Below are 19,312 nucleotides of genomic sequence, written 5' to 3'. Positions count from 1 at the left end.
CACAAGGTGGTGGTAATTAGCAGATTCCATCAGTGTTTATCTTACGAGTGTGTGCTGTGTAATATCCAGTGATTTATATGCTTCCTGGCTATGCACAAGATCGCAAATCTGCATCACCATTTGCATCATATTCCATGCCATCATTGTGGGTATGGTTAATGAACCTTTTTTCTATTTGGATTATGTTGTGGCATTGCATAGCCCACACATACACTGCATACCTGAGAACCCATTTGTGTTGCCTCTGGCATGCAACATATGTCTTTGATATATGCATCTCATTTCTCCGGTGTTTGTGGTGTGTATACATATTTGTATATTACACAGTCACATTGATGCTTTGTTACAATGCTGCTGTTTGGCACTGTGCTGTTTGTTTGTCTCTTACATGCGGGGTTGGCAGTTCTAGCCTGCTCCTGCATTTGCTCATCCTTGCTGTTGCTTGGCACTTCTGACATATTAGTGCATAATTGTATTTGATATCCATTGTGTACTGCAATGACGGCAGTCTCCACTTTGTGTTCTCTGATACACACCTACCATCGGTCAGACACATTCTGCTATGACTGTCACACAGTTTGCAACATCTCAGCAATAAGTTGTGCATAGGTAGATACTTATTTTTGTATTGCCCAATGGCTGGTATGCATCCCTACCCTGTTTGCCAATTTTCCTTCCCCAGTGGTGTATTGTCTGTGTGTGTGCTGTCTGTGTACCTTACCTCTCCTTAATGTTTATTTCCAACCTTTTTCTGTCATGTCTTTAATATTTGTTATATGTTTCTACCAGCTCTTTTGCCCTCCTCTACTTTCCGTGTCTTTTTCATTCATTCTATTCTTCCAAAAAAATGGGGCCGATTCAAACCAATAAAAAATTGCTCCTGCCCCTCTGACTTTCCAGTACAATCATACCTCTTGTGTGTTCCTCTTCTTCACCTTCACTCCACATCTGCTTTTCTATCATTCTTTTTCCCTGGGTGTGTTCATTAGTTGTATTCCCACACTGTCTTGCACCCATTGTTAGCTACTGTTAGCCCTGGTGAAGTGGCTGTGTATTGGTAATGCACATGTACAACTCACTTTATGAATGAGTTTTTCTGGAATAGAGCTTTAACATGACTGATTGTGGTTGCACTGACATTGCTGATTATGTTTGCTTTGGAGTGAAGTATTCTCCATAGGATGGGGCATACTTGCATATTACTGGTTAGCAGTGGCGGCTGGTGACTTCAAATCACAGGGGGGCTGCAGGAGACGCAGAATGGGTGGGGTCAAATGTAAGGGGTGTGGTCAACCATAAAGGGGAGGAGCTATGCTAAAAAACACAAAAACTGTAACTTTAATTAAATATGCTACCCTGGGTGCCAAACCATCATTATGAGAGTCCAATCAAGACAAAATAAAGTGTAGAAGAAAAAAAATATTTCAATCCATTGGCTGCATGACAACTTACTTAATATCTAGATGGAAACAAAAAGGTTGTGAGGCAAGAAAAAATAAATTACTTTTTAAATACATTACTGGAATGCCAGTCAAAATCAAGTACAAGCAAAACCAGAAGCTCTCAACTCAAACCACTTCTCCTTGCACTGCAGTTCTAATTATAATTTATATTCAGCTTTATTAAAGTGCCAAGTAACATGCTGAAAGTAGAAATCTCTGTGGTGCCCCCACTTGTAAAAATGTTTCTTATCCAAAAAAGACCTGCTGCCTGACAACTTGTTTCATGGGGAAAACATGATAAAAGTAAAAAATGAAAAGCAAACATGAAACAAGCTCAAGATACATTGCTTAAAGGATTACTGTACAGGTTATGGACCACACATGATTGGCATTCTGTTTAGTTACGGGTAAAGTCTGTAGAGATGACTGGAAGTCTCCAACAAGTGTAATGAGCTTTTTAAAATAATGGAATCCTGTCCTTTAATACCCAAGGCTTATACATTATCTAGTCAAGTATTCTCTCCATGGCAACAACAGAAAGGCTTTCAATGCTGGCAATTCTTTAACAGTATGCTTATTAAAGCTTACTTGCATCTTACGATCTCAGACAAGCTTATCTTATGGTCATTAAAACATTGCTACTTAAACACAGAGCAACAGGCACTTTGAGTAATAAGCATAAATCTGAGTAATAAGCATAAATCAACAGTACATATATATGACAGAAACCAGACCATTCTGCAAAATCAAGGACAGATGAAAAGCCACTGTAGTACTTATGCAGTGTGTCCTCCCCATCCAAGGTAGATACAACTACTCCTTGCCTTGCTTGGACACATCCAGAGTCACTACATGGGGGAGTGGGGTGCAACAAGCATGTCACAATTTGAAATCTCTCTGGCTGACTGTGATGGCCCTGGCACATTTGTCATACCTCTCAACCTCAAGAGCAAGAAATCTGGACAAAGCCATACACAGAAGTGGGACAAAGGCACAACAATAAGGACAATTTTTAAATATTGCTCTAATAAACTTAGAAAGATAATAGAATAGGTCTTGCATTAGTATGAATTTTCTGAAGGGTATAAAATCTGAAACTCAAATGTCTGTCATTTTCTAACTTCAGTCTTTAGTGATTTGTCACTAATTTGCCAAAAACACAATTTTATGAAAAATGGACCAAAATGTGATGCAAAAATATAAAATAGACACACAATACAGCTGCTACCTGTCAAAGAAGGGACACTTTAATATTAGTACTGCTACCTTGAGCAGCTGACAAAATAAAAGAATCTACATGCATTTCAAGTAATCTATAACTTTGATTATTACAGTTATTTCTTAATTGTAAACCCTCCATGTTTTCTTCCAAAATTGCTATTTTGCGGAGGGATTATTAGGGGGAAGAGCAACATTTTGAGCCAAAAATTGGGGACCGTTGATAGGTTGGCTATGCCTAATTCTATAAAGCAATTTATTTGCATGTACCTCTCAACCTGTTAATGCAGTAAATCTGAACAAGGCCAAATATATTGGGGGCACATATAAACAGTACTAAAAATTGCTCTTGTATAAATTGAGACAGTTGATAGAACGGCTCTTACTTTAACATGCATTTTTATGAATGTTATGAAGTCTAAAACTTATTTAGTGACTTCTGGCAAATCATTTAGGAATTAAAACTACAAATTTTATGAACAACAAACCAAAAATAAGAAGCAAATATCTATTCATTCTTTGAAAATCTGGACAGTTGGGAGGTATAGTTCAGCTGGGCCTGTCTGAGTTTGCTGCCCTTCCCCCCTGACAAAATAATGGTTGAATGGAGCCTCTGCAGCCATTCCAATGAACCATTATACTTGGCTATTTCTCTCCAGTTACCATAAACACTAATGTGCATACTGCTTTACTTCAATGATGAGTTGGACTTCATTTGAAAGTTTTATTTTGTATTTTACAGCACAAACATTAAGTCATCTGTTAAACAAAGCAATGCAGTCTCACAATGAAAACTTAGCATTAAAACTTCTCTGCCCTTGAAACTCACATTCATTGAAACAGCATTGAAACCCACATTCAAAGAAAATACATTTTGCCAGTGGCAGATAAAGATTAATTTTGGGCTGTTTTCGAATCATAGGTCCCTTGCATATGAAACATACATGTGCTCTTTGATACACCTTCCTCATTGTACTAAAATTATATTCCTTGTACAATACAGTACACTTGTTAGAGGGTGTTTTAAATTTGTTTTGAACATTTTTCCAGTAAGCAATGAAACAAAACATATGCACCCATAATGGCAAAACTGCCCAGTTGAGAACATTTGTCATAAAAAAGTCTACTCAGATTTCCACAGTCCACCATTATTAGTAAATATACACAATTCTACAGTCCACCATTATTAGTAAATATGCACAATTCCACAGTCCACCATTATTAGTAAATATGCACAATTTTACAGTCCACCATTATCAGTAAATATGCACAATTCTACAGTGCACCTTTATCAGTAAATATGCACAATTCTACAGTCCATATTCAGTGAATTCAGTTCATGCCATAGCTGTCAACCTTAGCACAAAAACCTGGACGAAGCCAATAATGGGGGAATACAGTCCCAAAAATAGGGACAAATTTAAAATATTCATCTTATAAACTTAGAAAATTGCTAGAAAAAAAGGTTGTGCTACTATGTATTCTGAAGAACATGAAGTTTGAAATTCAAATGCCGGTCAATTTTACTGCGGACAGAACATAAACAATTTTCAGCAGAGACGCAGGGATTAATACTGCAGACACGTCTTTGTAAAATGGCAGGGCACCAGAGCAAATCCACACAAACACAGGGAGGAGATGCAGACTCCACACAGAAGCCACCCCAACCAAAAATCAAACCAGAAAACCTATAACTGTGAGACAACAATACTACCACTGCACCATCAAATCTGCAAGGAATTAAACATTCAGAAACCTGAAGTCTGAAATTCAAATGCCGGTCAATTTTACTGCGGACAGAACAAAAACAATTTTCAGCAGAGACGCAGGGATTAATACTGCAGACACGTCTTTGTAAAATGGCAGGGCACCAGAGCAAATCCACACAAATACAGGGAGGAGATGCAGACTCCACACAGAAGCCACCCCAACCAAGAATCAAACCAGAAAACCTATAGCTGTGAGGTAACAATACTACCACTGCACCATCAAATCTGCAAGGAATTAAACATTCAGAAACCTGAAGTCTGAAATTCAAATGCCGGTCAATTTTACTGCGGACAGAACAAAAACAATTTTCAGCAGAGACGCAGGGATTAATACTGCAGACACGTCTTTGTAAAATGGCAGAGCACCAGAGCAAATCCACACAAACACAGGGAGGAGATGCAGACTCCACACAGAAGCCACCCCAACCAAGAATCAAACCAGAAAACCTAGAGCTGTGAGGCAACAATACTACCACTGCACCATCAAATCTGCAAGGAATTAAACATTCAGAAACCTGAAGTCTGAAATTCAAATGCCGGTCAATTTTACTGCGGACAGAACAAAAACAATTTTCAGCAGAGACGCAGGGATTAATACTGCAGACACGTCTTTGTAAAATGGCAGGGCACCAGAGCAAATCCACACAAACACAGGGAGGAGATGCAGACTCCACACAGAAGCCACCCCAACCAAGAATCAAACCAGAAAACCTATTGCTGTGAGGCAACAATACTACCACTGCACCATCAAATCTGCAAGGAATTAAACATTCAGAAACCTGAAGTCTGAAATTCAAATGCCTATCAATTTTATTTAACATTTGTTAATCAGGACAGTCTGACTTGGAACAAAAAAACAATTTTCAGCAGAGGCCCAGGAAGAAATAATGCAGACATGTCTTTGTAACATGGGAGGACACAAAAGCAAACCCACACAAACACAGGGAGAAGATACGGACCCCACAAAGAAGGAACCCCAGCCAAGAATCAAACCTGAGAACCTGTAGCTGTGAGGCAACAATGCTACTACTACACCATCAAATATCAAGCATTGCAACATTTACAAACCACAGATATTATGAGGAACAGATCAGATCAAATATGAGGCAAAAATCTGCAATGTTTTTACAAATGGTGGTGGGTAGGGAACTCAAGTCTTTAACACCTGCATACAGGGTACAGGGTTCAACCCTGAGGTATTCCCTACCACACCACCTGGGGCATTTTCACACACACACACACACACACACACACACCCTCTATCCAGTTAAAAGCACCAGCTAACACACACACAACTCTATCCAGTTAAAAGCACCAGCTAACACACACACAACTCTATCCAGTTAAAAGCACCAGCTAACACACACACAACTCTATCCAGTTAAAAGCACCAGCTAACACACACACAACTCTATCCAGTTAAAAGCACCAGCTAACACACACAACTCTATCCAGTTAAAAGCACCAGCTAACACACACACAACTCTATCCAGTTAAAAGCACCAACACATAAAGTAAAATGCACTATACACTTACCTGTCTGTTCTCCATACCATATCCTGCCCACGCAATACTCACAAAGACCTGCAAGATCCCAGCAAAGCTCCTTCCCGATGAGATCCCAAGCTCCCTCCCGAGACTGTTCTGACTGCTGCTGTTGCAGTCCGGACGCGATATATCCTCCCAGCATGTCTGTGCACTTTAAAGGTGCACAGACGTCTCCTTGTGTCCCTCTATGGGTCCTGCCGGACTGCCTTGAGCATGCGCATAGACCGACGGTAGTACGGACTACATTCCGCCAAAAATTTCAAAAAATAATTTTTTTTGTTTTCTTTTTTAATTTTTAGTTTGAGGGGGCTGCAGTCCGGCAGCCCGATGCCACGAGCCGCCCCTGCTGGTTAGCTGCAATTCTTGTGCAAAACGAAGTGCCATCCATCACATTCCGCAAACTTTATGGAATCCAGCCTTTTTTTTTCATAACTTTATTCAGCTGTTCTTATTGTAACTGTCTTAGTTTGTTGTTCTGTGTGCTGTTATCTGTTCAGTTGCTCTTACTCTGCACTTATTACTGCTTATTAGTAGCTTTTAATTTATTGCCTTCTGCACTTGTTTTTAGTCATTTGTTAATTTAGTCGCATTTATTTAAACTGTATTTGCCGTAATATTGCTACACACTCAAGTGTATTAGCCTGCACTGCATTTGAATTGTATTTACTGCTGTTTTAGCTGCTTTTCTGAAAAAAAATAATTCTAAGCTTGTTCACTGTCTTTCCTTTAACTAGCCTAGTCCAGATACAGACTTGCTGTATCCAGGACTGCTGGTAAGCGTCTGAGCCCCCCAAGCCTTTCTGTGTTGGAGGGAGCCTTCTAGCTTATCAGTGGGAGTGGTAAGCACTAGGTAGCCTATTTACCACAAGAGGAGTAGGCTTTGGCCTACAAATTGTAGTTTATTTGCTGTTTGGACAGTTTTTCCATCTCTTTCAACTTTCTGGTTTAAAAGCCCGCATTTTGTATTTGTTCCCCGCATTTCCTGTAACTAGTTCAGTCCAGGTACAGATTTGCTGTATCCAGGACTCTTTGTAAGCTTCTGAGCCCCCAAAGCCTTTCAGTGTCGGAAAGAAGCCTTCTAGCTTATCAGTGGGAGTGGTAAGTACTAGGTAGCCTATCTATCACAAGAGGAGTGGTTCCTGGCCCAGAAATTGCAGCTTATTAGCCGTTTGGGCAGTTTTTTCCATCTCTTTCAACTTTCTGGTTTAAAAGCCCACATCTGCACTTGTTTCCCACCTTTCCTGTAACTAATCTAGTCAAGATACAGATTTGCTGTTTCCAGGACTGTTTGTAAGCTTGTGAGCAGTGCCAAAGTCTGTTCTTCAATTTTTCCTTTAGATCTGCCAGTTCTCTCCTCTCCTGCACTTTTACTAGCTTGTTAGTTTAGCACTTTACCAGTCTTCTTGTAGCAATTATTGTCATTGTTGTTGTTTTTCGGCTTTTCCCGGTTAGGGGTCGCCACAGTGGAACTCCGGTCTGCTAATGATTGGTAGTAGATTTTCACAGTGCTGACTTGCCAGCTCGATGCCCAACCTTCAACGAATGGCATGCCCATTTACGCATGTCTTTCGGAATGCCATTCGACTCACAGGGAGGACATGCAGACTCCACACAGAAGGCACTCCCTGCACACTTGCTGAGAATCGAATGGGAGAACTTCTTGCTGTGAGGCAACAACACTACCGCTGCACCACTGCAATTATTGTAGTATGCAAAAGTGCTACCAGCACTAAACGTTCTACAAGAAAACAGCTCCAGTACTTATTAATGCCCACCCCTCCAGGCATGTCTAAAGGTCAGTTCCCAGTGATTTCCCCTATTAACCTGGTGAACTTGGGCATCCTGAGGCAATGTAGCAACTGCCTCATGTACACTGGCAACCCTCTCCTCTTACCCCCCTACACTAAGACTTGTGAGAGATGCACTTATATATCCAAACTGGAAGCCATGCACTCTCCTGCCAAGCCCAGAATAGCTGGTCAAGAAGAGAAGGTCAACACCTGCACCACACCACATGGAACACATAGCCCTCCAGAACACACACCAGCATTGCCTTCAGATAAAAACACAAACCAAACACCCACCTTTGCGGAGGCTCTCAATAAAAATCTAACCAAACAGCAGAGACCTCCAAGGTTGAAACGCACTCGACCATCACAACACAACACTAATCACAAGACACATAACTCTCCTAAACAGTGTGGCACTCAACCATAGCCCCTGAGGCAAAACAGCATGCCCAACACACTAGTCACAGGTGACTCGATAGTGAAGCACACTGATGTCCCACTCACTAGATTGAATAAGGAGAAAGTAAGAGTCAGCTGCCTGTCATGTGCCAGGATCCGCCACATAACCCACACACTCAGGTCCCTCAATAACAGGTACAAGTATGACTCTGTCATTGTACATGTGGGTGTGAATGACCTGAGACGTACCTCCCTGGACTACATGAAAAGAGACATGGAGGAGCTCTCAGATTATGTAGCACAGGCGGGTATGACCCTAGCCCTGAGCAGCATCCTACCATCACCCAGAGTGGTACCGCAGTACAAACAGAAAATAACTGATTTCAACAATTGGCTAAGTTTCTGGTGTCATTCTAAGGGGATCCAATATCTGTCTGCCTGGGATGACATGACTGACAGACCTCGATGCTTTGCCAAAGATTACATGCATCTGTCACCCCTGTGGTTCCAGATACTTGCCAAGGCTCTTGCCTCCTCTATAGTGCCTTTTTTAGGCGGTGTTCCAAAGACCAAATTACCACCGTAACAGCTATAAAACAAATGCAATTTGAGGGTCATGCCGCTCAACGCTATAAGTCTAAATCTCTAAATGCGCTCACTCAAAATACTCCTTAAAATGGAGAACATTGACATTTCTGCTGTAACAGAGACCTGATTCAAGGCAGCAGAAAGCACCACTGTACTACCAGGCTACAATTCATTCCACATCTCTCGGTACCAGAATTTGGACCGAAGCTCCAAAGGCAGTGGTGTCTCCATATTCATAAAGGATGCGCACACCTCCAGACTAGTAGCCCAACATAACGCATAGAGATACTTCAGGTGCAGCTAACCTTGGGTAAGACAGCAATTCAGGTCATAGCCTGCTATATGTCCTCAGCCATGTCCCAAGATTCACAATCCACACTCCTAAGCACCCTGGAGAATATTAGGGTCCGCACCAACACTCTCATACTGGGTGACTTCAACTAGCCCTCCATTAACTGGGAAAACTACTCATGTATCAATACACTTGCCCAACACTTTCTTGAATTCATTAATTCCCATGCCCTGGACCAACTCATTCTTACCCCAACTAGAGGTAGCAACATCCTTGACCTGGTCATTGCTAACATGGGCGATCATTGCTCCACACCAATAATCAACTCCTCCCTGGTTAGATCCGCTCACAAGCTAATCACCTTGGAAATCCACATCCCTCCCACCCACTCAACAAAGGTACCACCATGAAAAACTTCTCCAAAGCTAACTTTGAGCTCCTAAAAACAGAGGTGGCTAACTTCATGGCACCCATGCAAATGGAGAATAGTTGCATGACCACCATATCATACGCCATTGCACTGTACAAACACGTACACAAATGCATGGATCTCGCCATACCCAATAGAACTAAGATGCTCTCCTCAAACAAAAGGAAGCCACTCTGGTGGTTCCCTGCCATAAAAAAAACTCTACAACAGAAGGAGGAAACTGATGCGGAATAAGGTGAAGTCCCAAGACTGGAAACACTCCCTTATCAGCCTCAACAAAAGGTTGAGATCCCTCATCAAATCCTCTAAAGCTAGATATGAAAACAGAATTGCAGCAGATAGTAAAAACAACCACAAGGCCTTCTATAGTTATGTAAAGAATCTCCATGGCAATACCCAGATTTGCTCTGAGCTACTGCACAGTGGTATCTCCTATACCAAGCCAACAGATATTGCAAATATACTGGCAAACAGATTCAGTGCTAACTATTTATTTATTTATTTATTTATTTATTTAACATTTGTTGACCGGGCTAGTCTAGCTGGGTATATGTCCATTTTCAGTAGAGGCCCGGGGAGAAAAGCTCCACAAAGAATAGTCAATTTAAAACAAATCAAAGTTTTTGGGCATGTATAGACAAAAAGACATCCCTTTATCCCTCTCCTCCCAAAGGACCAATCACAATACCAGTAGATTGCCAGGCATCCAATATTACTGCTGCACAGGTTAAAACAGCACTGTCCAAGGCCAAGAATACAGCTTCTATGGGACCTGACAGTATCCCTGGCTGTGTTCTACATGAACTATAGAGTGAACTATTGTCTCACCTGTGTGCCCTGTTCAATCACAGCCTCACCTCAGGCTTTGTCCCCAACGAATGGCGCACTGCTACAGTCATCCCTCTCCACAAAGGAGGAGCGACTACAGACCCCGGGAACTATTGCCCCATTAGCCTGATGAGTCTGATATGTAAAGCTATGGAACGCATCATCATGGACCTAATAAACAAGGCTATAGGGAATCTCCAAACTCTGGATCCTACACAGTTTGGTTTTGTAAAAGGTAGATCATGCCTGCTCAACTTGGTTGACTTCTTTGAGTCAGTCACCAGAGGTGTGGATGAAGGCAAGGTGGTTCATACAGCCTACCTTTATCTGGCCAAGGCCTTTAATACCATTTCCCACTCAGGCATCACAGAAAAACTTACTAAGTTAGGCATCAACCCCTATATCACTTGGTGGGTTGCAAACTGGCTCACAGATAGAACCCACAGTGTGAAAGTAGTTGACTCCAAGTCAGACTACCGATCAGTCACAAGTGGAGTCCCACAGAGTCCAGTCCTAGGTCCTCTCCTGTTTGGTATCTACTTCTCTGAAGTCCAGGCCAACACGAAGGGACTCTGGCTGACAAACTTCACAGATGATTGCAAGTTGGGAGCTATTATTAACTCCCCAAGTGATGCTGACATCCTACAGAAAGGCTTGAATGGGACCAACGACTGGTGTCAGAACCATGGCCTTAAACTCAATGCCAAAAAAATGTGTTTTCATCCCCTTTGGGAAAAACCTGGTTCCCTTGAATTGATGGTAGTCCACTGAACACAGAAGGTGTTATAAGAGATCTGGGAACACAGGTTGACAGCAACCTCTATTTTGACCACCACATTGCCACTGTGGTCAGAAAGTCCTTCTATGTGGCACATCTTGTTACTAAGGGTTTTACATCCAGGAAGAAAGACGTCATTGTCTCCCTCAACTCCTCCCTCATTAGGCCAATCATCGAGTAAAACACCCCATTTGGCATGTACCTCAATAGACACCTGCAACAACTGGAGAGGCTGCAAACGTACCTCACAAAGAGGATCCTAGGCCTTAAACACTTGTCCTATATGGACAGACTCAAAAAACTCCAAGTATTAATCAAATGGCAGTTCGCTGATTCCACATTGCCGAAATTCCACTTTAGCAAAATAACAGTTAAACAAGCCTTAGTTATGTGAATCTAATTCTAATATACAGTTAAAAAAATACGACAAACACACTTATGCAGGGGGGCAAGACCCCCTACACCCCCACTCCCCCTGCTACTCATATATACTAACTTCAAAATCTCACTTCAGTGGGGAAAAAGGATTATTCCCTCATCCTCACTGTACAGCGATCTATAACAAGAAGTGATGTAAACATTACAGATTCCCCACCCATACACCATGTAACAATCTGGTTTGTCAGTCATTTGAGAGCACTCGGGTGTAGTATATCACATTCACCGATGTGCTATTTGGTGATGTGAATGTTGGTTAACTGTTGTTTACAAAAGTGGAATTGGCGAATTACCATTCGCTGAAGTGTGTTTTCGATGGAAAGAGGTAGATCCATACTGTATATACATTGCGAGTGCTGCAAAGAGCACTTTTGACTAACATCAAAGAGTGAAACAATACTAATTTCATGAAGTTTAATCGTACTTTGACTTAGGAATAGGGTCCATTTCCATCATGGCATTAGAAACCCAAAAGACTTGGAGAAATTAAAAACGACAACATATATATATATATATATATATATATATATATATATATATATAAGTTTATTTCTGTTCAATGAAAACATGTTTCTTCAAAGAACAGAAGTACGAGCCCATTTCAGTGAAACTGCACTTAACCGAAAGTGCACTTTCACGAAAATCAGTTAAACAAATCACTGTACCATGGGGCCAAGGTTATATATCCTTTTACCCACTGTAGTGTGATTTTGGGGTTAGTATATATAAGTAGCAGGGATGTGGGGGTGCAGCCCCCGATAGGGGGTGCAGGGGGGCTTGCCACCTTGCAAAAATGTGTTTTCATTTGTTGGACACACCTCCGGTATTTATATATACTAGCTCTGAGATCGCACTACAGTGGGGAGAAGGATATATTTCCTTGTTCCTACTGTACTGTGATTTGGTGGTGCAGTGTTTTGTTTTCTTTTTTTTTGCCAGTTCAATGAACTGATGTTCGCTAGTGTGTAATTTGTGGAAGTACACTTTTAGTTAAGTGCCCTTTCGCTGAAATGGGTTTGTACTTCTGTTCTTTGAAGAAATCTGTTTTCATTGAACAGAAGTAGACCTATATATATATATATATATATATATATATATATATCGACTGGAAATTCGCACACCTCAAATTTACTTAGACACATAATAAAGAGTTTGTGAGCTCTTGGGAAATATGGGAATATGGCGACCACAGGAAAGAGTGGATTTATCTATCTCATTTAGTAATTGTCTAGATGGGATTTTCATAGGCAGAGCTTGTATAATATAAAGTAGTTTTGGGTATAGGACTATCTTTATAAGTAGGAACCTTAAGTCAAATGGAAGGACCATTTCAACCAATCCTTTATATGCTTGGCTAGAATTTGATGAATAATCTTTCAGTTCAAGTCACTAGTCTGTGTTGAACTAGTAGCTGAAGATATTCCTAACTAAATATTGGCTGTATAAGTAGAAACTGCAGAAAGAATAAAATTAGAAGTCAGGAGCATGGACGTCTGGGGGTTTACATTATATCCCATAAAGTGCTGCCAGTATTTCAGAATTTCCCAACATAATGGAAGAGTGGTGTCAGGATAAGGAAGACAGCCTGTCCTGACCTCACCAAGGCTTTTGATACCATTCCCCACTCTGGAACTATAGATAAACTCACTAAACTGGGAATAAATCCCTATGTCACAAGATGGGTGACCAACTGGATCACTGACAGAACCCACCCAGTAAAAGTAGCCGACTCCAAGTCCGACTTCAGACCAGTGATGAGTGGTGTACCACAGGGTTCGGTCCTGGGTCCTCTACTGTTCGACATCTACTTCTCCGAAGTGCAGGCCAACACAGAAGGTCTTTGGCTAGCAAAGTTTGCAAAAGACTGCAATCTGGGAGCCATAATAGAATCACCTAATGATGTAGACATTCTACAAAAGGGCATCACAGAGACAGATGCTTGGTGTCAAAGTCATGAAGTGCATTGTCATCCCCTTTGGGAAAAACTCGGTACCCATGAACTACCACATAGGCGGTAGCTCACTAAACACTGAAAGTGTGATAAGAGACCTCAGGACACAGGTGGACAGTAGTCTCTCCTTTGATAACCACATCACCACAGTAGTCAGGAAATCAACCATATCACCAAAGTAGTCAGGAAATCTTTTTACATGGCACACCTCATCAAAAAAGGGTTCTCCTCTAGAAAAAAGGAGGTCATTGTTCCTCTCTACTCATCCCTCATCAGACCCATTATAGAGTACAATACCCCATTTGGCATGTATCTCACAAGACACCTACAACAATTGGAAAGGCCACAGAAATACCTCAGTAAGAGGATTACGGGCCTCAAACAGATGCCATATGCAAACTGTCTCAAAAAACTCCAGCTCTACTCCATCCCATATCGCCTACTCAGAGTTGATCTCCGCCTAACATACAAAGCTATGTCAAACCCAGAGCTTTTGGACATGCTATACTTAAAGAAATCCCAGTCTCTCTGAACCACACACTCCAGGGCCTAAACCTTTTAATCACAATAAACAGAACATGCTGGAGGGATAGATTCTCATCCTAGAAACTTCCCATACTCTGGAACAAACTACCCATTCATGTCAAGCAAAGCTCTTCATTGGCCCTCTTTAAGAAAAATCTTGACGACTGGATGGGAAATAGAAAATTCACCCTGGGGATCACTTCTGCAGCACTGCTTGACAGGGGCACAGGGAAAGAATTTTCTTGGGTGGCGAAAGCCAGGGAACATTTTTGGCTAGGCTTATCTAGGCCCCAGGGCTGATAACCTAGTACCTACCTATGAACCTATAAAAGATCATCTGCATTTAGTGCATTGGTTATGGGAAAATGAGGGGATATCTGAGCCAATTCAGTCCACAGCACCTATGCTAAAGGTTCTATTGCTATATTAAAAAACAAGGGAGCTAGTGAGTATCCTTGCTGAATACACTTTGATAATGTAAAGGTGTGAGGTATGTAAGGTCCTAAACAGATGACTATTGGTCTGTCTTGGTAAATGGATTGCAATACGTTCAAGAAGTATGGAGGGAATAAGAAAGCCGGTAAGACATGTAAAAGCTAAGTTCATTTAGGCTACCTCAGAGTCCACTGTGAATAACTTCTTTGGCACATTCCTGTCCTGGGTTTGTTCTGTCCATTGAGCAGCACACAGTATGTTGTGCCATAAAGCTGCCCACTTCACAAAATTGACTTGTTGGGTGTTGATTATCCTGGGAAGTAGAGAAGACAATGGTGTTTCCCACATGGTCATATAAACATTACTGTCCGCGTTTAAAAGTGAACTCAGTCTATAATTGACAAGAATTGTGAAGTTTTTCCCAGGTTTAAGCACAGGGTCCTAAAGAGATTACTTCTAACATAGCAGAACTAGCTGAGTCATGGGTAATGTTAATGTAACTTGCCCATACAGTTTAAAGGCTGACGTGGGAAGATGTTTATATACTTCCACTGGTAGGCTGTCTGTGCCAGGGAATTAATTTGCTTTTAGATACTGGCTTGAAACAAAGATTTCAGCTTTTCTGAAATGGGTTGCAGTGACAGCTGTTCTGCCCCAGAAATTGTTGGAAGCATTTAAAACACCTTGCACAATTTTTGAGTTAGAAAAGTAGACTCCAAAAGGGATATTTATTTTGTATTGTGTCTGAAGGTGGTAGCAAAAGAGCTCCAGTGCCTGCAGGGCTGAAAGGTATCCTGTGTGGCTCCCCATCATTGAATAAATGCGAGTATTTCTGGAGGCAACAGCTCTGCACTTCCTAGCTAGCCTAGAAGAAACCAGAGGAGAGACCTCATAGCATTACAGGCAAAGCCTAGTCATTGCAATCTTATGATATATGATCACTTGAATTTTGGTCTTAAGCTCCTTAAGATGCTTCTTGTCTCTGGAGATCTATGGGGGTCACACTTAGAAGTGAGTTTCTGATAACCTTCTTGCCATGTTGATAAATCTTTAAGTCATGTTTTCTGTATCCCCAAAGCCCATAGCCCCCATTCTCAATGTTCCATGTAGCTAACATTTATAGGTGTTCCATATTATATGTATTGGGGAATTACTCCATTCATGCACTACCATAAATTCCTGAGTGATATCCTGCAGGAATGAAGGGAAATCTGGTCTTCTGGTATAGTATGGGGATAGCCTCCAAGATTTGTATAGGACCAGATGATGGCTTTAAAAACAGCAAACCAGGTCTTCATGTTTAGAGTATGGACAAGGGGTAATAGATAATGTTCTACATGCACCAAGCAACACCTTCCATGTAAATGCTATCTATTCTACTGAATGAGTTAAAGTATGAGGAGTAATGGTTATAAAGACGGACATCCTGATTATTAAACAATCCCAAAGCTGTAAAAGAAAAATCCTGTGCCCATTCATTGATAAACCTGGCTAATACAGAAAGCAATGGAGGCTTGGAAGCATTGGTATCTCTTGGGGTGGTGAGACAAATTAAATCTCCTACCAAGATGAGTGCCCCTGAATTCTGTCCTGTTTATAGCTAAAGAACAATCTAGCATGCTTTACCCTCATGGCTGAGTGAAGATATCTACAGACAATCATTATTAAATGATGCCCTGTGCAGAACATTGCTCTTGTTAACTCTTGCCAGTAGAGAAAAAACTTCTATGACTCCAATGGCAAGTGTGTCTTTCACGGCCAACAGTGCCAAACCTCTCTTTTACTTAGCGTGATTTGCGGACATTTCTAAAACATTGTGCCCCCAGTCAGTGAGTTTATTATGTTTGCCATTATTTAAATGCATTTCTTTGAATGCAAGAAAGTCAGGAAGGTGAGTTTTTGCCCATGTGTGCAGCCTTAATCCCCTTAATATTTACACTAAGCAACATTGTATACATGAATGTAGAGACCCCTGACTTTGTGAAAAGACTGCAACACTAACAGACTAGCAGGCACTGGGGTACAACTTCGGAGAACTGTATAAAGCTCTGAATGAGATCTTTGAATAGCTCTGTTGCAAGTAAAGGTGTACATACATGTATGCAAAAAAGAAAAGTATAGTCAGAAAATTACTTCTAACAGTTTATATAACTTCCATTTACAGAGCCACAAAGCAGCATTTAAACTAGGTGAAACTACATACAACAACTTCTGCAGACTCCCTAAGCAGGGATATATCCTAAGATCCCCACCACTCACCTGTCAAGATTTTCAGGGTGGATAGAAAGACCAGCAATAGTCATGTACCTATCAACAAGGAGTCCCAAGAACCAGCTAAGGTATTAGCCCTATTTCATACATGCACTCACTTTTGCTGAAAAATTAACAAATAACTTTCTGACAAGTAAAAGGTAATGCCAGTGTCCTCCATAAAAGAACATAATACTAGCAATCCAGTTTGTGTTCATAATCCAGTTAGTTGTCCACTGCTTTAACACTGAACTGGCAATACCTTGCACTTCCCTTGAGTGTGAGGCATGACAACAAATTATACAAAAAAGAAAGGAAAATGTATTTCCCAGACATGTTGAACTCAGCTCGGATTCTATATCCAGAAATTCAGGTGCTATCATAAACTGCTTCATGCATGGCAAAGATGAGATAGGATCATTAGTTGAGCAAACCATTTTCCATAAATTGGAAGACCATTCCATGCTGTCTGGGATGTTTATCGCAAGCCTGTCTCTCAAAAAGGGCATTGCATCTTCAGTCTTTTGAAATAAGTGCTTGCCATCCTGAAGACTGAGTCTGAGACTGGCTTGATATATTTAGGGTGTTTTTATGCCCTTGTCTCTTAGTGACTATGAGCAGAAACTATTCTTTCTGTTTTGCAAATACAACTTAGGAGTAATCATTGTCAAAACAGATTTTCCTCCCATTATACTGAATATCGTTCTTCTCCCATGTGGTCCTTCTGACCCCCCTCCTCTTGCTGGAAGAACAGAAAGCTCACTATCACAGTATGTGGGGATGGTCCTGGTGAGGGTGGTGGGACAAGAGACCTGTGTACACTTTCCAACATTAGTTTAGAAGTAAGATAAACTCCCAGGGTAGTAGGGATCCAAGCTTGTAAAAAACGGATGATATCTTGTATTTCAGCACCTTTCCAAAGTCCCATGATGCTCCACTCATTATGTCTCACTGTATTTTCCTACTCATTGATTTGACCAGCAAGTTTACTGATGTATCCAATAGAAAGTTCACTTGGTGTTCTATCGATGATACATGAAGGGATAGATCCTGGGTCAATGCTTCCAACTGAGTTGCATGGTCAGTCATGCCAGTGACTGTTTGCGCAATCTGGTCTACCTACGCTTGCAGTGTAGTTTGGAATGAATTCATGAAGAGAGGCTCCAAGCCCCCCAACCCCCCCACCCCATACAGAGGCAACTCCTATATGCTTTATCCCAATCATGGGTCCCCTCAAATTATCTATGGTATGATCTCAGTTATTTTCAACAAGGTAATATATAATTATTAACCATGGGATGGGTAAGGCGAATTTATAACCAAATAGGATAGATTATTTCAAGCACAAAAAGGTAAACTAGCCAGGCTTAAAATGGCCTGCAAGGGCAGTTAGCCTAGTACTTACCTATAAACATATGAACCTATGAGAATGTTGAATAATTGATTCTGTTGTTGTGTCTTTCGGCTTATCCCGGTTAGGGGTCACCACAGCGGAACTCTGGTCCGCTAATGTTTGGTAGTGGATTTTTACGTGCCGAGTTACCAGCCCTGATGCACAACCTTCAACGAAGGCACGCTCATTCATGCATGCCTCCACACAGAAGACGCTCTAGCTGTGAATCGAACAGGACAACGTCTTGCTGTGAGGTGACAACGGTACCGCAGCACCACTACCGTGTTGATTCTGTAAGCTGTGCTATATCTGTCACAGGGGATTGCATCAAGGGGTGAGCACCAAAAGACAAATCTCCAGGCAGATTTACGTTATTGGCTGTACCATAGAACACAAATACAGCCGTATACTGTAGTTAGCTAACACTTCCACTGATGGTTCTGTGCTCTTCTCAAGCAGCATTAGGTTTCATTATTTCACATTTTATTTTGTGAATCCCTTCTAGGTGTGTGTGTAGTAGGCTAATGGCCCTGGAGCCTCCACAAGCCTAGCCCACGGGATTACCCTGGCATTGTGCCATCCAACCCCAGTTCCTAGTGCATGTGTCGAGCAGAGCCACTGGAGCAATCCCCTGGGTGAACCCTCCACCTCCCATCCACTCATCAAGACCCCTCCCGAAGTGGCCCAGCGAGGTGCCCTGCTTGACACACAAGGGGAAGTCTACTCCACAGCACGGACAGTCCCTGGGCCATGAACCCATCAACCCAGCATGCTCCACCGACCGTGGCAATGAGGCTGAGGGACCGGGACCTCTCCAGATGCAGCACCTCCAACAGAGCTGGGGTCAGACATGGCCTTGCAAGTCACGCAGAGATCACCTCCAAGTAGGCGATATGAGACAGAGAATAGTTGGGGATTCTTTCTGAATCTCCAGAAGTACCCTTAACATTAGCAGAAAGGCTAGGAAAGCATACAGAAAAAAATTCTGTCTAAGGAAAAGAAAAAAGTATCTGTCTTCCAAGCCTTCTTGCATGGAGTCCTGGAGCAGAATCTTGCCAGCTGATAATTCAGATAGGAGGTAAAGAGGTTTACTCGAGGAACTCCCCAAAGATGAATCAAATCTTGGAAGACCCACAATCTAGTTTCCATTTGCGAAGGTCTGTCCTTGTCCTACACAGCTTGTCTGTCAGACAATTCTGTTCTGATGGAATACAGGTCAGCAACCACAAAAAAATAGC

The sequence above is a fragment of the Protopterus annectens genome, chromosome 5.part1, assembly GCF_019279795.1.
Source record: "Protopterus annectens isolate FY-2018-M chromosome 5.part1, PAN1.0, whole genome shotgun sequence".
NCBI classification, from domain to species: Eukaryota; Metazoa; Chordata; order Ceratodontiformes; family Protopteridae; genus Protopterus; species Protopterus annectens.
Note: the sequence above shows the minus strand (reverse complement) of the source record.